The sequence below is a fragment of the Lonchura striata genome, chromosome 1 (assembly GCF_050655825.1).
Source record: "Lonchura striata isolate lonStrDom1 chromosome 1, ASM5065582v1, whole genome shotgun sequence".
NCBI classification, from domain to species: Eukaryota; Metazoa; Chordata; class Aves; order Passeriformes; family Estrildidae; genus Lonchura; species Lonchura striata.
Genome location: NC_140703.1, coordinates 39,159,656 through 39,181,815, shown reverse-complemented (window position 1 = coordinate 39,181,815; position 22,160 = coordinate 39,159,656). Strand labels below are relative to the sequence as shown.

At 36.9% G+C, this 22,160-nt stretch overlaps 1 long non-coding RNA gene across 1 annotated transcript in view; it reads left to right on the top strand.

Moving 5' to 3' along the window:
* The first annotated feature begins 4,404 nt into the window (after positions 1-4,404).
* The window catches only part of LOC146768646 (uncharacterized), a 34,712-nt gene continuing 16,956 nt past the window's right edge, over positions 4,405-22,160 (top strand). Inside the window, exon 1 of the long non-coding RNA XR_014953665.1 lies at positions 4,405-22,154. This is a non-coding gene — a long non-coding RNA (uncharacterized LOC146768646). The remainder of the gene's footprint in view (positions 22,155-22,160) is intronic.

Here is a 22,160-nt window from a genome sequence, read left to right as displayed (position 1 = left end):
TATATACAGTTTTTAATCACTTTCCCCTGCCACGGCATTCTTTGGAGCTAACTCATAGATGTATTTTACTGCTTGAGTTTGGCAGTCTTCTACTAGCTGTGTTGTCATCCAAAGGTAAAATCAAAATATTTTTATAACCCTTAAACAAGGAAAAGAACATTTTATACAACAAAGAAAGGTTAAAATGGATCTGTTGCTAAGTAAGATAAAAATAATTGAATGTCAGTAATTTCTGAAATTTCTTGGCAGAGTTTGAGAACATTTTTGGCATGGTTGCATGTTAACTACTGTGGAATTAGTCCCTGGTGCAAACCTAGGCTATTCCAATATCTGACAAAAGAGAGAGAATTAGTTTTATTTACCTCATTTATCTCAACAGTTCTCCAGTCTTAAAAGCACCCCAAGGACAGCTCTTAGATTTAAATATTTATTTATTAGAAAGCTTTTAACAAGAAAAACTGGAGAGCTACTGAATTTCTGGATGCTAGATTTAACTCTGAAGTTCAGGTTATAACATATGCTCCTGAAGACCAGATTTTCTCTTTTGGGGGCTCATTTTACTGTTTGGGATATTTAGACTCTTATTTTCTTTGGTTGGGTGATATTCTTGGGAAACTTATACAAGAAACCGTCTGTGTGTGACAAAGGACAAGACATGGCAAAGTTCCCTGCTTCCTCCTCTAGCAGCCACACTTCCATTGCTAGATGTGCTGCTGATGTTTGGGGGTTTGCATGAAGCACCTCCTCACCCTCTGAGCTGTCACCTCTTCAGAGAGTAACAGCTGCCAGGGGTGATTGTGCTTAGGACAGAGCCTAAGTGGAAGTAAAGTTAGGTTAAAGAGGAGCTAAAGGGAAGGCTGAACTTTCTTTTCCCTCTGAGACAGCCAAACTGGAGACTTTGAGGGGTTGCTGGTTTGTAATTAATGCTCATTAAAAGAAATGGACCCATAGCTTTCCTCCAACTTTCTCGTTTGTGAAGATACCTATAGATTACTCTTCTCATAAAATATTGGAATATGAGGGCAATGGACTAGAGGAAAACAAACTAACAACTTTGTACTTGAAAGTAGCTGAGATTGTGGAGCTTGGACACCTGGAAGGCATTCACTGAATTCCCCTCCCTTGCATTAATGGAGTCCAGCAATATGAATAATATCTTATTGAACAACATCTCTTGGTATTTGTCTTCATTGCAGTTATTTCAGCTCCATCTTATGGACATCCAAATAGTTCCAAGGTATATTATTATAATAAAAAGTAATATTTACCAAAATATAATTTTAAGAAAGCTAAGCACAATAGAGATAGCTGGATGACTATTCAATTTAAAGACAATAGATGCAACTACATGAACTTGGCAATGCTGACTGTAGGTGATGTCCCCTGATCTTACAGCCAGGTCTTGTAATAGAAGACACCTGTTCTCTATTAGGTTGAGTGTATTTTAGCTACCTAACTCTTTCTACCGTTTCCAGTGGTAAAAGTGTTGCTTTTACAAACAAACCAGTTTTGATAGGCATGTCTCTACTGAGCAATGAATGTTGATCTCCAGGGAACTGGAAACAAGCCTTACCAACACTGTAACAGTGCTTTGTCTGTCTGCTGAGTGCTGAAGATAATTGCCTCCTTTCTCTGGACAATGACAGCTTTATTTAGTCCTAGATCACTGTTTTGCTGTCTTTTGCACCTGCTGTGTTTTCCTCCAACTTACTCCTTAAACTGTGCCCTTGCTTTATGACACTGTAATGCAGTGATCCTTCTACAAAGGGCGGGGAAATGTATAATAGTCCAGTCATTATTATATTTCATAACGAGAGAATTTTGTAAGGAAGTCAAATCAACACCACATCATATTAATGAATAAATATTTAGAGTTCTTGCACATTCAGACCAATTATTACACACTGTTTGTATCTTTTCAGGTTATCCTGTCTCATGTCCTCAGATGACCTCTTGATCCATAGGGAGCAGTGACAGTTTTCTTATTTTTATAATTTTTTAACAGGATGTTTTTAAGAAGAGATTATATGGAGCAGTTTGAAAATGCCTAACACATCCCATGTGTGATATTAATTTTTGTTCCATGTGTATAAAACAAACAAGCAAGCTTCCCAGTAATTCTAGTGATTTCTAACCTGCCTGTGTATGGATAACATTGTAGAAATTATCTGCCTATAGAAATGTATTTGTATATAGGGAGAGCAAACTTGAGAAAACTTAGATAAGGTAATAGAAATCCATTTAATTAAGAATGTACCCTCTGTTGCCAGTAGTCTGCTGAACAGTTTGGTATCATTCCTCAATCACTAAGTCACATTTAAGCAAGGTGATTAACAACTTTGATGTCACTGCTTTTTTTTTGGCAGCTTAACTAACTGAGAAAACCAAATAAGTTAATTGTAAATTCCTCCACAATAGAGTTGAACAAAAGTAAACATCACAAACCTCATAACTCTTTCCAGTATCTCTTGTGCCTCCACACTGTGATTGCTGATCTAAGGCACTATGTTTCATATCAGAAAGAAACTGTATGAGATCAGTCTAACACATTCCTACTTATTTTTAAATGAAAAACCTTAAAGTATGTTTGTTTGGAGTCTCTATTTGTACACTGTGAAGAGGGCTAAACTCTGCACATCCCACACAGTACACAACATAAATTCTATCCATTTAAAACTCATAATAAAGAAAAAAAAGCTTACAGCTGCTGATCCAAATGTTTATAGTTGCCTTGAAAATTCCTGCTTTTCCCCCATTCTACCATCTTGGGGTTACATAGGAGGAAAGGAAGATGTTAACAGTTTGTCTGCCACAGATTGCTTTAACACCGTGGGTTCTTTCCAGCACAGAGATGTTTGCAATGAGAATGGCACATACCACAATGGGAAACCTGCTCTGTTTGAGGGCTCTCAGAACCTTCACAATTCACTTAAATTCTCAAGTCCCCTCCAGGACCTTCTAGACTGAGGAGCTGGCCTACTCTATTTGATTCTAGCTGGGCTATGGCATGGAGCATGAGTTTCTCACTTGCAAGTATGTGAGGAAATCAAGCATGAAAGAGGTACCACTAATGCTGAATTTGACCCTTGTCTGTTCTGAGTGTTGAGCATCTTCCTTATTTTAAAGCAGCAGAGAAGAGTGTCAGAGTAGAAAGAAGAGAAGCTGGCTGAAAAGAGGTGATGAGATGGTGGAGCTCAGTATGTGTGTCTCAATCTGTGTTTGATTTTGCTATAGAATTCACATCTATGATGGAACATGGAGGAATGCAACTATTGGACAGGCTTGTTTTCTTTATGTCTCATAACATGTGACCTGAGGCACTATTACTATGCAAGAATCACAGCCATAAATCACTGTCAAAACAAAAATGGATAAGCAGACGTGCTTTGAGAGGTTAGCTGCTTAACACTTGGGCCCTTCTTAAACTTGTCTTCTCTGACTTAATTAAATAGCTACAGGACTATTGTCTTTGGCTCTAACTTCATTGTCCACGACACTGATTAACATGAAATGCATCCCAGAGACTGAACCAAGAATATTCTATTCAAAAACATTAGATAATTGCAGCTAGAATTAAGGAACCAGTGTTTCCAAGTTTCTGTTAGAAATAACGTCTGTGTTGGTGATTCTGATCCCACACAGAGTGATGTGCAGTATGCTCAAGAGGTGTAATTAGAATTCTCTACAGATTTAAGGGAAAGCATGGATCTTTGCAGGCTAAATACTTGAATGAATTAAGCTGTACTACTTAGTTCCTATTTGGTTTTAGAACTTAGATGTTTGGTTTGGATCCATCTTATTTAAACTGGAACTGTATCAGCATCTATCCTTTTATTTGCACATTTGAGTAGATAAAAAGATTGTTTCACTAGGTCATGACCAGCACAGTTGTTGTGAATCTGTCAAAATTCCATGGTGCTCTGAGTTGCAATAAAGAATGACTTTGATAAATTTAAAAAAAAGACAAATACATAATTTATCATTATTTTTGTATATGATCTTTTTCATTAATTCAAGGTTCAGTACCAATACCATGTCTCTAAGGAAGCTGAAATTACTTATATGATTATATGTTCAGTTTATTCTTTCTGATATGCTTAGGAAGCCATCCATTAAAAGACATTCTCAGAACAAAAAGTACAAAATGCTAAGTGACTGCCTGGCCACTGGATATGATCACACCCTGTTATTATATTTATAAATATTTTTAGTCCATCTAAAAACCTTTTTAAACTTATATACATAAATATATTGATATTTTATATCCCAAGTTAAAAGTAATTTATATATTTGACATATATAAATTATGTATAATAATATATAATTTGTAATAATTACATAATACAGAATACATAATATAATATATATAATATATGATATATAATATATAATATATCATATATCATATATCATATATCATATATCATATATCATATATCATATATCATATATCATATATAATATATCATCTATCATATATCATATCATATATCATATATCATCTATCATATATCATCTATCATCTATCATCTATCATCTATCATCTATCATATATTATATATAATATATAACGGATAATAGATAATAGATGATAATAGATAATAGATAACATATTTATATATATATGACATTTATATATTTAATGTCTACCATTTGCTTCATCCAAAGTTGATACCCTAACAAAAGCAGCTAGGTAGTCTCTGTGTCTTAAATTCTACTTCTTTGTAATCATTATATCATTTTTATGAAACAGCCCAGAAAAGACTGGACAAATCTGAAGAGATCATGTCATCAGTCACACAGATGGGCTAAGAATATGATGCAGAAAAATTGCATGCTGTCTGCTCAGGTCAGGCTCCAGATTGCACATTAAGGACAGACAATCTGATAATGATTTAGGATACACTTATGGGCAGACAGGAGCAGAAGTTCTGGCCAAAGTTGTTCACACTGAGGTGAAATAGTACCAGTGGATGGTAATTTGTCACCTAAAACCCACAGAACTGAGCTGCAGCTGGACAGCTACCCAGCCTATCATGCCAGAAGTGGGCAGCTGTATAAAAGCCATATAAAAACGCTGAAATATACTCTGAGGATACTTTGTGTTGGCTCTTTTCCATAGTGAGAAGAGGCATGCACTTGTGAAGGACATGCAATAAGGGTGCCACATTACCTTAAAGTTTATATTTGTACTTCTTGTCACCTTTCAATTTTATCTCTATTTATTTTTCTGCAAAGTAAACACTAGCATTAATGCTGATGCCTGCATTCTAAGCCAGGGGGATAATTTTTTTGTTATTTTATTTTGCAGCCAAAGAAAACACTGCCTCTTAAACACAGATGACAAAAAATGGAGGGGCATACCACTATCAAGCCTTAAAATACAGCTCTAATTCTTACTCCAGCTCTGAAGAACTCAATATATGTCACTTGAGAAGGTTTGCAATGTAGGTTGCAATGAAATAAGTAATTAGGTTGAGCAAGAACTGTTCTTTGGTTCACTTACTTTATATTAGTAAATACCCTGATTTCTGTTTTCTCTGGTTATTTCATCGTTATCTCAACTGAGAAACGGAGATCTGGTATTTTATGTTTTGTATTTGTAAAGCTTTTAAGACTTTCACACTACATGTCCTGATTTAGGCATCACTAATTAATAATAATAATAATTAATGTATTTTTCTGTCATGAAAACAAAGTATTTAATTAAGTTGTTATCTCAGAATGCTTCACACTGCTAATTTTGCTACCATCATGGTATTAGCTTTTACTGGCAGCATGCATTTTAAAAGACTGCTCAAAATAAGTACTGAAGGTGTTTCCCAAGCATGTATTCACTGCTGGGGACAGAAGATGGCTTTGGAACTGCATTTACTTTTTACAAGCTCTCTTCAACAGGAAACATGAAACTGCTAGAAATATTTTGATTTATGTACTGTGAGAGAAATGGGAGGTCTTTGAACAGTTGTAGCCTGCAATAGGAATGCTGAGGCACTGAATGGTGTCCGGGTTAGTAATGGATCTATGGTTGTGTTCTTCTATTTACTAATGACACTAAAATAAATGAGTTTGGTTAGTTTTGCCTTCTAAGATTTTTGCCATACAAAATAAGTAATAGTCAGCAATTCCAGAATTTCAAAGAGATTTAGACATTATTTATACAGCAATAATGCATACAAACCTCTTAGTAGCTCAGGATCTCTATGGTAATATACTTCCTTCCTCCTTGTTAAGCTGACTACCTAAGTAAGCATAAACATAGAATTTTTTTCCCCCTTTTATATTGTCCCATTGGCATAATTGGAAATATTTTATAATTCTTTATATGCAAAGACATTAAAAAAAACCTTATACATCAAACAGGCATTGACATAATAGTCTGGCTGGAAGAATTGAAACAATGAAATAATGAAAGTTAAAAAAAATAGACATGTTGACATCCATGGGGTTGTGACTATCTTATATAAAGATACACTTTTCTAGGTCTATTGTGTCTGTCTGAATTCTCAAAACATCCAATGTTATTTAGATAAGTGAGCTGAACTAACACTGCTTCTTTTGCTTCCAAGGCTGTATTCAGATTCTCCACTGGAGAAGTCACCCCATGTCAAGCTCTGAATTAGTGTGATGAGGCTGCCTCTTTCAGGCAAGCTGAGTTGTTTTCTGTGCAACCAGTGGAGGAGTGCAATGTAGGTGTGATGCTGAAACCACAGCAATCCTTGCCTCTAAATTTGTGCCAAGATACTTGAAAGTCTGGTTGTACAATTAAAAATGACTGGTTCTGTTGTGGTTTCTACCTGCCTGCTGAAGGGTCATGATAACTAGTGTTAGACATCTTCAACTGAGAAGTAAATTGCTTCAGCTTCATGACTATCAAGCAATAAACTGTTATACTGTCAGAAAACAAAACAAAACAAAACAAAATTAAACAAAACAAAACAAAACAAACATTTTGTATGCATAACCTTACCCAAGTTCTTCTTTTTCCAAATTGTATATTTTTCATTAGACACAATATGTTTAAGCAGAGCACAATACAACTGCCTACTTTTCAAAGTAGCATGACCTTCTCAGGGTTTTTTAAAGAAGTATTGACACATTTATTTATAAATATTAAAGGTAACAATTGCAGAGTTCCTTCTAATGCATAAGGTGAACCAGAAAAGCAGTAAGAAAGTCAGGAGATACTCTTGGTAGCTTTGGGACTAGGAATTTAGAACACTAAGTTTCATATGAACTGCTTCTCTAAATAAATCCTATCTTTATGGATAAGGCAAAGAGAAGGCAACATTTAGGCTGACCTTCCAAGAAAACTAATTTTGGTTTTATTAGTTTAACAAGAGCTATGGATGTTTATCAGAGCGTCTGCTAAATTTACCCTGGTTTTGAACTTTGATACAACAAATTAATGTTCAGTCCATGAATATGAATTATTAATAGGTTTTTAAAAATAAAAAGGAAATTTTGACCTGTCATGGAAGGGCAAAGGCTGTAATTCTCTGACCTATGCTTCGTCATACTCTGTATTCAAGAAAGTATTTTTGTAAGTCTAATGGCATTAAGTAAGTTTACATTTAGTGATTTGGTCACTTTATTACATATTGGTGTAAAATTTGCAAATTATGGCAGCTCTCAAAGCTTCATAAAAATTAATGTGCTCTGGAGATTCACACAGTTACTTGTACACTTCTGAGTCATAGTAACTAAGCCTTTTAATAAATGAATGGTAAACATTTTTTTCAAACGGTGTCTGTTTAGACGGGAAGAAGCCCTTCTGATGGCAACAATAACATCCTAGTCACCTTATAAACAAAATCACAGTCTATAACACTGTAAACCTTCCCATATTTTATACAGAACCATGTGTGAGCTAAATGCATTTAGCTCTTCAACCCTGTGAATTATTTACAGCAAATGTATTCATGAGATTCAACTGTCTGAAACATTTCTCAGTGTGTGTTCTCTTGGTTGTCCATAGACCTGAAAATCACATGTATCCTAAAGGGAGTGAGTGGGTAAGTATAATTCAATAGTTTAGGCTGGAAGGGGCTGTAAAGATTATCTTATTCCAACCCCCTGCCATGGGCAGGGACACCTCTCACAAGACAAGGTTGATCAGAGCCCTTCCAACCTGGCCTTGAACACTTCCAGGGATGGGGCATCCACAGCTTCTCTGATCAACATGTGCCAGTGCCTCACCACCCTCACAGCAAAAACTTTCTTCCTAATATCAAATATAAACCTAACCTCTTTCAGATTAAAGCCATTCTCCTTTCTCCTGTTATTACACACCCTCTTCAGCTTTCTTGTAGGACCCTTCATGTACTGGAAGGATCCTAGAATGTCTCCCTGAAACATTGTCTTCTCCAGGCTAAACAACCCAAGCTCCCTCAGCCTGTCTTCACAGGAGAGATACTCTAGACCTCTGAGCATCTTTGTGGCCTCCTCTAGACATGCTCAAACAGGTCCATGTCCTTCTTATGATGGGGACCCCCAGAGCTGAATGAAGTATTGGAAAGCTTGAGACAGCTAAATAAGTTACTGTCTGGAGTTTTCCTGTCCCTTCTGCATTGAGGATGGAGCTGTTCATAAATTATTTGACACTCTAAGTACATTAGAGGTAAATTCACTTAATGCATGAGACTAATGAGTCAATGGGTCACCTCACTAATGGAATGGAAACTGGAAGCACTGATCTGGTCAGTGCCATCCTGTTGTTCCTGCTTTCACTTATTAAGCTGGAACATAAAGAGTAATTTACCAGGGTAGCATAGGTTTTATAACTGTACAAGCACTCAGTCTCAGTCTTTGTCCTGTTTCATCCTTGAGACTGTAACCTTGCTAATCTTACAATCATCATAGCCAGTGAGTCTGATAACCTGAGTGATTAAAATTTAAAAAACAATTCCCATATCTTTTAGAAAATTTATTCATCTTGTATTGAAAACTGCATCCTAATAGGCTCAATGTTGATTTTATGCTTGTTTGTTGTTTTTTTTTAAACTTTGTTTTACCACTGTAGGTTTAGACATTATATAAAAAAAAAAGAGAAAGGGGGCAGGGAGGCAAGAGGGAAGAAAAAAATACACATATTCCTAAAAATTATGTCATTTACACAGAAATTAACTGGAGTTCAAGGTTGCAATCATTATTGCTGCTTGATTTATTCATTAAGGGTAACAGCCTCCTCTTCCATTGTGTCCTAAATGAATTCTATATTGAAAAATCTCAAGCTTCCAGAAACATCTGCAATTAGCAGAAAAGACCATGACAAGAGTAGGGAAAAGAAAGAGGACAGTTGTTTTGTTGATTTATTTCTGCTGAGAATCTGCTTCAGAGAAAGATCAACACCTACTCCCTTTTCCTATAAGAAATGCCTCTGCTAATTCCTATGTGAACAGTAGTTCTTATAGTACTTTTCCTGGGTAAGGACTGCACAGCTTAGCTTTGCTTCTGGTTTTCCTCAGTTCAGAGCAAGAACTTTACAGCAGCTGAAAAATTGTAGAGAACCATCTTGGCTGGGGTGTATGCACAGCATGGATAAAAGACACTTGCTGCTCCAGAAACATATCCTTATACTCCCTGGAGGGCAACTGGGCAGCTTCCAATGGACCCAAGCCACTGCACACATAATGGGATAACACACTGCATTTGTTACTGAAGCAATACACTCATTAATATGGGTCAGAAAGTATTGGACCTGACACTCTCTGCTAAAATTCCAAAGTACCTGGTCTGGGGTATGTTTGTTAGCTTCACCTTTGCAAGAGGTTCAGGATGGATTTAGTGGTATGCTAAATATTTTGATTTATCCTCTGGGGTTAACTAAAATTTATCTCAAACACAAGTTTGAAGATAACAGGCCAGATCTCTGAAGGACACATGCCTTCTGTTACCCCAGTTAATGTGAATGCATGTTGATCAATGTTTTGGTAGTATGTCCTAGTTCTATTTTAAGGAGAAGCACAGAATTATCTTTGCAATGTTGTCTGACAGGCCCTTTCAGCTGATCAACTCAATGTGTCTGTTCTGGAGTGAGAGCTTTGTGGTTAGTTTTCTCTACAGCCCTTAGTGGCTGAACCTTAAAAATAAGGACTAAGGGTGGTAAAAGTTGAAGATTACACAATTATTATATAACAAATATGACAAGTTCCAGCTTCAGAGGACTTTAAAGGAGGTCGGGAACAAGCAGAACAAAAATAAAGAATTTCAAGGAAATACAGTTTGGTTCTCATCAGTCTTCTTCTAAAAGTAAGGAAGATCATAAGAGCAATTTCTGATTTTTAGCTACCACAGCATAACTAATAATAACTCTTAATTTAGAGCCAAACAAAGGGAATCATGTGTTAGTATGCCTGTGCACTGTAGATATATTATTCTGATTCATCAGTAGTTGTAGGAGCTAGTTTGAATTTAATGGAACAAGTAAGCATGAGGAAAATTTTTTTCTCCTTTAGTGGTAAATTTTTACTTTACAAACATTAAAACACAGTATTAATATGTCTTGGACCAAAATGACAGCTGATGCAATTTTTCATTCCAGGCCCTTCTATTAGACGCAATAGTACTAATTTTGCAATATCAACCACATCCAGCTTTCACTGAAATAACTTTAATTAAATAAAAAAAATAAATCCAACTTTTGAAATCATGTTCTTCCACTAGACCAAACAAAGGCTTAATGACCAGGATGATTTTTTTTTTTTTTACAGTGAACTGGAAATTTTTTCTTCCCTTTACTTGTCCTCTCTTGTTTGTTGCAAAAGGATTGAAAGTATTGAAAAAAAAAAAGGGAGAATGATCAGTGGAGAAAACTAGCCAGATGAAATTCTATCTTGAAAGAGAAAGCAATTTTTTCTCTACTTTATATTTTCTTTAACAGTCATCACTGGGAAGAAACACAGAGTTGAAAATGTGAACTTCTTTCCCTCTGAAACATGTCACTGCATTCCTCCCTTCTCTTTTGCCCTTCATCTGCTGCAGTTAACATGCAAGCTTTCTTGATGCTGTAGTATGATTATGACAAAATAGTCTAAATATTTATTGGAGACTTTAAATTTATTCTTATACTTTCTTGTGAAACAACTCCAGGCTCATTTATCAGCTGTCTATCTCTCTGGAAAGACTTCTGAAAGAAGTAAACAGAGGAAAGCAGGAGAATTAGCTTCCAGGCGTGCCAAGCAGGCATAGGTGAGCTTGTTTTTAAAATTATTTTTGATTTTTAAGGCGTCTTACCATTTGGTGGTTCCCCCTTGATTCTTGAAAAGAGTCACATTTACTGATCTTGGACTCCTTATCCAAAAAATGAATCATTTGTGGGACTGTCTGCTTGGAGAGAGGGGGATTTTCATGGATAAGGCATATATAGGACATGGAAGCTCACAGCCACCAGGGTGCAGCTGCCATTCCCTGTTCCACCCAACACAAGCACCCTGGAGCTGTGTTCCTGCTGTACCCTCAAGATCTCAGCTGACCTGATTGAGACAAGTTTGCTCCCTGAACCCACGTTTTCCTGTGGGGAGATGTATTTTTTTCCTGCCTTTAGTGAACACTGCCAGCTCATGAAGCACTCAAGAAAGCATGAGCACAAGGCAGCACTGACACAGAGAGGAGGTGGGAGTCCTGACTGCTTCCTTCTGTAAGCTCCTAGACTTGACTTGATTTGCTGTAGCATAACTCTTACTTTATAAATTAGCATATTAAAATACCTTTTTTTTTCCTTTAAATCTGAGGCAGTTTTGGAATCTGATCAATAGGAGCAAGAGATGTGTCAACCAGTCCAAATGGGGATGCAATAATGACAAATTGTACTTTTCCTACAGTTCCCTTCAAGTTTCTCTCATGTTAATTAAGACTGCAGCACTCTTGCCAGCTAACAGTGGCATGAGAATATGAAGAATCTTGCCCAAGGTCACATAGGAAGTAACTAGCAGCTCTCAGGAGTCTCTGCCTTGCAAGAGTGAACTTCCCTGCTGGAGTCAGAGGAAACAGTGCTGCTTAATTGAATTGGCATTCTGTGCCCCATTCTGTTCACTGGAAGCTGCAGAAGTCTTGTACCAGTAAAGAAAAAATATTCTTGTTCTCTGATCCACTATTTGATTTGAACCAGATGCCCTTTTTCTTCCCTAATAAAGGCTCATTCCCTTTGGGAATAACTCCTTGGCTTATAAAAAAATTCTTCTGGAGGAAATGCTACTGGGCTTGGCAGAACTCAAGAGAAAGCTAAATAAAGATTTAGTGAGTGAGTGAGAGGTGACATTTCAAAGCAGGGCAAGATTGTCTTGGGAACCTTTTCTACCCTGCAGCTGAAACCTCTCCCATCTGAAATTTGGCATCCTTGGGAGCTGCTGGTGGTGTTTATTTTTGAGTCAGATTTTATGATTTAATTTCAGAAATGGGCATAACTTTGCAGATAACCTGTGAGAAATTGTCTCTTTTCTCAGGCACTGCCCAAAAAGCAGGGTTGTTGTTTGGGTTTCTTTTTTCAATGTGACTGTTTCGGTTTCAGTGGCAATTTCAGTCCCAGTAGTCCCTCCAATTTGCAGTTAGTTAGCTGAAAATATATTTAATTAAACCTGCCTCGTACAGCAGAGGAAGTATTAGCAGTCTGTATATCATTAGGGGTTTTTTGGTTTTATTAGTCTTACAGTGTTTTAGGACCCTCACTATGAAAATATCATGACATCCCCATCTGCTTTCCTACTTGACAGAAGCTGTAGCCAGCTACAAAATGTTGACTGTACCATCTGCAAGATGAGAGAAAACAGTTCCCTAATCAACCTTGTCTTAATTGCAAAGCACTATGACTGCAGTCGTGCTTTAGTTTTGCGTCACTAGATTTTGTACATCCTCATGCAAAATACTTCAGTGATAAAAGTTAATAGGAACACCTGTCATTAATTTGTGTCAAGGCAGACAACAGAAATTGGGAAAGAGGAAATATGAAACCCAAAAAACCCCATGTATACATTTGGAGGCTTCATCAAAATCATCCATCCATGAATCCACTGTCCATCATTCTTACTGTATAAGGAAATAAGGGGGGAAATATTTTTTTTTGGAGATGTAATTATGTCCTGGTTCCAGCCACGCCAGTGTTAACTTCTTCAGTGGCCAGGAGGAGCCATGTCCAGAGCCTAGAGATTATTCTATACCACGTCTGTCATTGCTGAGGGCAGAGAAAAGGGCAGGGAGAAGGAGTTCCTTCCAAGGAGGAGGGATTTCTTCCAGTCTGGTAAGAGTGGCAGAGGGAGTGGTTGTGTGGCTCTGCTTCTGAACCAGAGGGAGAGGTTGGTCAGCACCAGTTCTGAGCTGGAGGAACCAGTCAGGGTGGTGTGGCTGTGCGGGGCAGGGTTGGGGCAAGCTTCACAGTGAGCATTTTTGCATGTGAATCACTGTCTCTATTGTACACTTTTGTTATTAATATTATTACTGTCACTGTTTGTGTCTTTCTCATTGGTGTTTATGGTAAATTGTTCTTGTCTCAACCCCTTCCTTTGCTGCCTCCAATTCTCCTCTCTAGCCCACCAAAAGGGAGTGAGCAACAGTGTGGTTTGGAGGGTCTCAGCAGGAGCACTAAACTGGGGACTACCATTCTTAAACCATGACATAGTCCATGACCCTTATTTCCTGTTTCTCTGCCCCACTCTCTCAAATACACTGAAGCAGTTGCCATAAGTGCTCCCTGGCTAAGGGCTGAACACCTTTTTGCTGCCTCAGGCCATGCTCTTCCACCTGTAAATCCCAGAATCCTTCAAAAGTCGAATATGCATTGTCACTCATTACTCAGTCTATCTTCTGCAACATTGTAGCAATATTTTCACCTTGTACAACCTTTGGTGAGATTCTTTTGACAATAAAAACCAAATCCAGCCTCTGTAATTACTGGGAATCTAATAATTACATCAAATGTGCCTGCAGCTTTAAAAAGAGAAAGTGGCAGAACACTGAGGTGAATGCTAGAAATTGTTACTGATTTTGATGGTTTAAGACTTTCATTTTCTCAAGATAAATTGTTAAGCAGAAGATCTTTACTAGGAAATAACTATTAATATAGTGTGAAAACTAGGCGTCTTTACAGGTTGTATCTAGGCATAATGGAAAGCCAAAATGGTGCAAAGATGAAGGAAATCTTTCAAAAATCAGTGCTTTTCTTTATCTGGTGGGAGGGGAGCCATAAATGTGAACTATGAACCATGACTGTAGGTTTGACATTATAATCTAATGAATTATTGTCATGATATTTCCATAGTGAGAGTCCTAAAATGCTGTCAGATTAATAAAAATAGTGAAGGGGTTCTATTGCCTGTTGGATGCCTGAAGAAGTGAGTGGGTATGAAGGGGTCAGCATCAAAGACTTATTCATTTGAATGTGCTATTTCTAGGTTATTTTTCAAGTTTATATAGTTAATACTTTCCCTTTCTAGGTCTGCTTTTTGTTAAATCTATGCAGTGATTGGGACTATGGTAGTGCACAGCAGGCCCTAATGTCCTGACTAACCTCCCACTTGGACCTCCATTCACTGTCCTCTGTCCTTTTCTCCTGAAGTTTTGAAGGGGCTGTTTTTATGCCTTGCCTAAGTTATACTGTGTGCATTTCTAGCCCTGTCTCTTGTTGGCTTGTCTCTGGCCTTGCCTCCAGCTTATCTCTTGCCTCTCTGGACCCCTAAGATACATGTTGGACTGGATTCATCACCTTCCTTTGTCTGGGATTGCCAACAAAACAGCTGCTATCAATATCCTGGTGTGCTCAGATATCTGGGTCTTGCAGCAAGATCACTCTGCTCTGATCTTCTGCAACTCCCAGCTCATCTTCCCCTGTGCAACAGCCTTGCTCTTGCTGCTCCCTAATACAAGAAACATTTGCTTTCCTTTTTGCAGAATTTCCAAGTAGGAGCTTAGGTATTGTCTTGCAAATAGCCAGATCTGAAGTTCCATTCAATCAATATCTTGATTAAAAATTACCAGAACTGAATTGGAAGCTGAACTCAAGATACTTATGATCCAAGGGAGAAAGCGTGTATATGGGGAGAGTGTTTAGATATGGAATAAAATATGTATATTTTATTCCAGAATTCAGATATTCTGATAGCTTTAAACATGAGTGTATTAGTAAGAGTTATAGCCAAATGGTGGGGGAAGAAAGACAGAGAGAACAGAAGTCAAATGCAACTTGTAGAGAGGATAAAACAGAATTTGATTATGTTAGACTGAATTGATTGTATGAAAGATTTTACAATATAATTTGAAGAAGAATATCCTTCGTCCATGAATTGTTTTTGAGAAATGAGGAAAAGGCAACATACACTTCCCAAGAAAAAATAACCAGTAACCCAAACATTTTCTCTGATAAGAGTTCTGGGTTTTGCTAAAAAAAGAGACACAATAAATTTCCCTTATCTTGGCTTCAGTAAAGAATTTCAAAACAACAAATAAAATGCTGTGATATATTGAACAACATGTTTCTACCACAGAGAAGGAACTATCAATGTTATTGACCAAGGCTCTGGAATCTTGTATGTGATTGCGGTCCCTTTCCAGGAAAGAGTCATAACTCAGCCTTGGTACACATGTGGAATGCAAGACCACCCCAGAAAATATCCTTGTTCTATATTTGGCTTATCAAAGCAGAGTTTGAGTGGGCAGGTCATAGTGTTGAAAAGGAAGAACTAGAAAAACACAAATTAAACTCAAAAAGAATATTGGAAAAAATTGAGGATAGATTTCAGGAAGTGTAAATACATTTAAGCTGGATAGCAGAACAAAGAATCTAGATTCTGAAGAATGAAGCTGTTTGATGATCACTCAATAATAACAAGAAGAGCAGAACTGAAACTAGTATGAATTTTAAGAAATAACTTAATCAGTTTATGAAATAAACCTCTGAAAGGTTCCTCAAAGGTCTGAATATACTGATTGAAGAGGTTTCTGCCAGTCCAGTTGTTTTTTTTAGTGGACTGAGAATGGATTGATTTTTACAGAGCACAAGACTATTTGGCAATGCTGAAAATTGTAATTTCCCCTTTATACTTGTACATGGTCTATTCTTTATTGCTGCATTGTTCAATTTCTCACACATTTCAGACTGTTTCATCCTCACATGAATAATGAGAAATATTTATGTTCTGCTGAACTAGATGTGTTTCTGGTTAATGGATGACATGGAGATAATTTTCCATTATCGGGCAGTGGCACGACTGTGTCCACTGTAATATAAAATCAATTCAATGCAAAATTATGTTTTCTGCTTCAAATAGATGATAATGAGTTTTTTCACAGATACCTATCTTAAAAATTCTGTCTGCCAGCCTTCTAGAAAGTTCCAATTTTCCTCCCATAGCTGAGAAAGTGCAGCTCGAATTCCCCTTTTAAAAACAACTTAGGGTTAATGATATGTTTCAGGAAGAAGAGTTCTATTCAGGTCAGTGTAAAAAGCTCTTTTGCTTTGTGTGTGGGAACATCAGAGATTTAAAGCAAGAGCATTACTGGACACAGGATCTGCCTGGTGGTAGAGGAGCAGTGAGAGGAAGGCAAATTAACATCCTGCCCTGGGCACTGAAACACCTCAATACAGCACTGCAGCCACTTCACTGAGACATGGCACCTACTCCTGTGAGAAGAGAGGTGGAAATGATTCCATTTAGCACCTTTGCAATATTAAGAGGAGAGGGTAGCATCTCTGTGAAACAACTGAACTGCTTATAGGACAGAAATTCCTGTGATTGTGTATTAAGGTGCCTGCTACTCTACTGCTCAGGAGTGATTAGGAAGCAACAATCTCTGTCCCATTACATAATTAATTATTCTTCTCAAGAAATAATTATATATAAAATTATCTCATTCATATTTATAATTCTTATGAAACTATATGTTAGCTCTGATTTTCCTCGATTACAGTTTGAATTAGAGCAGCCTAAATCTGCTTATTTTTTCCATTTCTGAATACTTCTCATCCATTCCTTCAAGTTTTTGGCACAGATGCTATTTCTGAAGCAAAGGCAAAGAGAAAATAAAACCTTTCCCTTCTTTCTAGGGCTTCTCAGAACTGTTCTATTGCCCTACCGGGAAAAAAAGATTTTAACAAGGCTGACCATTTCACATGTTGTTTTCCACTTTCTTTAGAGGAAACCATCATGCTTTCTGCCTTACAGTCTAGTAGTGATCTGTGTGTTAAGATCTGTCAGGGAAAAAAATTTATAGGACATGCAATGCCTCTATGAATAGAAAAAAATTTAATTTGTTCCTTTAAAAGAAAATATGAATTGAAAAAAGCTATGTAGTTTGGGGAAATAAGTTTAATAGATGTGTTATTTCAAAACATTGTAGAGAGGTTATGTCTGTGTCTGTGTGCACCCGCACCCCTCTGCAATGAGGAGGAAGACATAGACTTGTTGCAGTCTGAAACCTCAGTGTTTCTCATTTCCTTCAGAAAAGGAGAAAATCTGTCCAAGCTTGATGGGGAAATAGATTTGTGTTCTGGAGTCAATGTGTGTAAGTGGATGACAGAGCTCTGGATGTGCCTAACCATTGCTAAGAACTTTGCTTCAACTAGTGCCACATATCTTCCATTTTGCTAGAAAGGTAGTCCTGGTTATTCTGAGAAAGTTTTTGTTGGTAAGCATGTGAGGAATACAGCTTGTTTCCTGGAACTTAAGAAACAAGACAAAAATAGATTGAGATGTTCAGACTTTGACTAATGTGACAAGCTTGATTTTATGGAGAGAGATAATAAAGCTGAATGATATGTGCAGCTTTGTGGGTTTGGGAAACTCATTGAAGCATGCTGGAGAACAGAAAACAGGAATATGAGCAGCATGATATGAACTTGCAGAGATAGTCTGACTAGAAAATAGCTTTTAGATTAGATAATTTTCATTTCAGTTTCATTTTTTATGTGAAAGCAGCCTTTTCCTTAGTTTTTCTTAGAAGAGAGATTAAAAGCCGTGTTTTTGTTAAATGGCATCATAACAAGAGTAAAAGCATTCAGGAATGAATTCATCCTATCAGGATTTTCCCTACTGCAAAACAATATCTTGAATAATTTCTCTTACTGCTTACAGCGCATGCTGTGATATATTCCTTTATGATGTTAATCATTATCCCCCCTTAGTATTCCTTTGGGAGAACTAACCTTTTAATTTCCTTTATTTTTTTTTTACATTTTAAACTTTCAAAATATCCACTGTATTACTGTGGATAAAGAGGAATGGCATTATGCCTCTTAATGTTGAACTTCAGCTCCCCAAAGAATTGTTGGAACATGTTAATGGCGAGCTCACTTCTTACAGCCAGTCAATTCAGGCAAAATAAGATGAGGTCATCCCTATCCAGTGTCTGAACATTTTATGCTGTGCTACTGTTTTGAGTACATCTCCTTTTCCCTTAGGTTCATGTGCAGTACTCTCCAGACAGGCAAATATGAAAAAAAAAAAAAAATTAAAAATCAACAAGTTGGTCTTGCAAATTAAAAACAGAATATCTTGCCAGGAAAAAAAGAAAAAAGTGAATTTCACTGAAGTTATTCAGTCTCTGTTTATCTCAGTTGGAATGACTGATGGCTGTTTTTCTTCTACTCTTTGGCTGCTTCCTCTTCTCCAATTTGAGTTTAAAGTCTTCATAACAATATTTAAACTTCAAGTAATTGTAATATCTAAACATGCTAAATCTCGAAGCACGAATACTCAAGATACTTAGTCCTCAAAATTACTCTGTGGGCAAGTTTATTAACTGTCTCCAGGAAAGCAATGATACCAGTATATTTATAAATTTTAATATCTTGAAACTACTCTCATGCTTGTAAGCGCAGCATATATGTGATTTGTGTTTTCCTTAAACAAATCAGCAAACATCTTACTTTTATTTGTGTTAGTCTTGGCCAGTGTTGCTGAGATATTTAGTTTGGCTCAAAAACACCCAAAACTTAGCACATGTAGTTTTCAAATAAAAAAGAAGTTAGAGGGCTGGTCAATTATATCAATAGGTTTCTACTGTTGCATTTGGAATATACCTATGAATAATTTGTTTCTTAATAAAGTTATGCATAAAGCCAAGGGAAAAGGCCATAAACATATAGTAAGAAATCGTCTCTTGGAAAAATGATTTTGACATAGGGGCTGGGTCATGCAAGTCAAGTGCAAACTTATGTGTGGTGTGGTGCTGTAGCTGAAGATAAACAAGTTGTCACTTACCTTCTGCTACACCATGGCATGTTCCTGCCACTTGTGCCATGATCATTTAGTCTGTCACTGAAATAAAGATTTGGCATGCAGTGGGAATTGCATGAAGCAGAGGGACACACCTAGATCAATATCGTACTGCAATTGGTCACCCCCCAAAAAGTAAAATGTCTTTTACATGTAAGCTTCACCTAAGTTCACTTTAAATAGAGGTCAAAATGCAAACAGTAAGTTTGATTTGTAGAAAAGCAAGAAATCCAGTTCTTGGCTATGAAATTAAATATTTTTTTTAAGGAAAAACCCAGAAGTAAGAAGACATAAGTCACAGAAACATCTTGCTGATGTCTTGTCCCAGATGACTCTTGGTGCAGACTTGCAGGTTTCCATCTCCAAGCTTCTGAAGGCTGCTCTCACTCCTTTTTCCACCTGCGCACATGGATTAGGAGATGACACTGAATGCAAATGAGATTCAGAGCAGTTCCAAGGAACTCTCAGTTCTTCCTTCATAACAATGGAGATTTTTTATACAATGACTTCTATTAACTTTATTCTTTCTGAGGACAAACCCACTCTTTTTTCTGGATCTGAACTGCATTTTGAAATTCAATGAGACTTCACTGTGCTGCTTTCCCCCTGGGATGACCTCCCTGTTATGAAGTTAATTGCATTAGAGTCTGATATAAATTTTTCTCAGTCTGATTTGCCCTGTGAAACTTTGTATGGCTTCACAGCAAATGATAATAGCATAAACATTATTTGTGGACTTTCAAAGTCTTACAATCCTTGACAAATTTCTGGCTTTGAAAGAAGAACCCTCATGCCAAGGGACTGATAGAGAAGTCCAAGGCAGTCCTTAAGCCAGCTTTGCTGAAGCTTTTTTAAATTTTCTCCTCCTGCCTGCAAGGTTTGGTCACTTTTAAGGGTCAGGCCTGATGAATAACTCCACAAACTTCTGCAGCAGCCTGATCCTTGTTTTTATGCTTTTGGTGGATTGTTTGTTATGTTTGAATATTTTACAGAATTAAACTCATCAAAATTCTGTTTAATAAGGATAAGGACTGTGAGTTGTTCCTCTTCTTATTCCCATTTCTCATTATTTGAAAAGTTGTTTTCCATTTTCCTTTGTTTCTCAGCAGCTTCACATTCTTTCAGGTGACCTTTTTGATTTGTATTCAGATGTACCTAAAACCAGCTCTGCTGAGGTGATTAAAGCTTATCCATTTTCCTCTCTTTGCCAGTCTGTGTTTAGTTATTTTTCTTCTATTCAACTGTGATTGGAGGCTGTCACTGCAGCTTCGTCCCAGCTGATAGTAACATTTCTCTCCTCATTATCTTCTCACAAATTCATTCCTCAGCTTCTTACAGGAGATCCCCAAGTACCACCCTTATTTGATAACATCCCATTGCACAGTTTGTTTCTATTTTCAAATGCCTTAGGACATTGATCATTATTTCTAGGGTTTCCTTTCCTTTGTAATTTTTTATTTTCTTCTCCTGTTAGGCCACACTGTACCATCACTTAGTAAGTAGGATTCTTGACGGGATTTAGCTAATGGCTAATGACATCCAAAATGTCAATTTAGGTCACTGTGTCTTTAACAATTCCAAATCAACTTTGTTTTGTCACTTAATATCAATATTACTTAAATATTGATGCATATCTTCTTAGTCTATTCAACATTAGAAAATAAACAAAAAAACCCCCAACAAAACACAAAACCATAAGTTTTTTGGGTTTTTTTTTTTTGTTCATATTGTTAATTTTGTTTCATAACTTTGATCTACAGTGTGGCAATTTTTCTCTGCCTCTTCAGTGCAGCCTTTGCACACATTACAGTATTTTTTCTTGGGATTATTCATCAAGCTGTTCATTTTTTTGGTTAAGTCTGACTAAAACTGACAATTGTCAGATGATCATAAAAATATGTTTCACTTAGTTCTAAAATTCTCAATTTCTTTTATGTCAAATTTTGTTCCTTACATCTATTTGAATTACAGAGTCTAGAAGCAATGCCAAGGCTCTTTTGAACCAGTGCTACACAGCATCCATCCTATTCCAAAGGTTATAGTATACCTGGGAGACGAACAGAGAAGGCAACCAGTTTGAGACAGTGCTAATAGCAGAATTCGGGGGGCACCACCCAGAAAGAAACATATCTTTTGGGAGAAGGGTACATACAGGTCTTCTAAATATCAAGTGCTTTGGTGAAAATTAGCACATAACAATTGTAATTCTAAAACAGTAAGTAGGAGACATCAGATGAAACCGGTGAGTGATCTTACGTGGGTGAAGAAAATATTTGTTAATCTATAGTTCAACTGTGGAATTTCTTACCCTTGCAGGTAGTAGACACTGAAAGCCTACATGGTTCTTACAGTGATGGACAATAAATGGAAGGAAAAACCCCTTAAATATTAAAAAAATTATTATGTAGAGGCATCCCCAAGACTCTGATGTTTTTTCTGATGTTTTTTTGCTGTTTGCCCTAAGACACAGGACAATGTATGAGGCCATTTGTCTGACACTGGAATGGATATTGCACACAAAAGCATTTTTTCAGACTTTTATAATGCGAACTTGCATGCTTGGAATTCAATAAATAATAATATAAATTGCATGTTGTCTTTTGGCATTTTGGGTCACTTAACATTGCACAGAGACTGGAGCCTCTGGGACAGTCAACTTTGAAAACTGCAAGGGCTCTGCAAATGCTAGGGAGACATATCTATTATGTTTAGTCTAGAGAAATACATGCACTTCTGGGCTGGAGAGAGAGCACATATTCCCTAAAGCAATTTCCTTGCAAACTGAATCTGCCTGTACGTTGCATAGAATAGAGAACTTATTTGAAAAAGTGAAGGTAAAGAAAATGCACTGGGAGTCCAAATTTTTTTCTTCCATAAACAGTTGTTTAGCTAACCAATACTTGACATGTGCCTGGCAAGATGGTCAAAACCGCAAATTCTTTCTCAATCTGTGTGGGG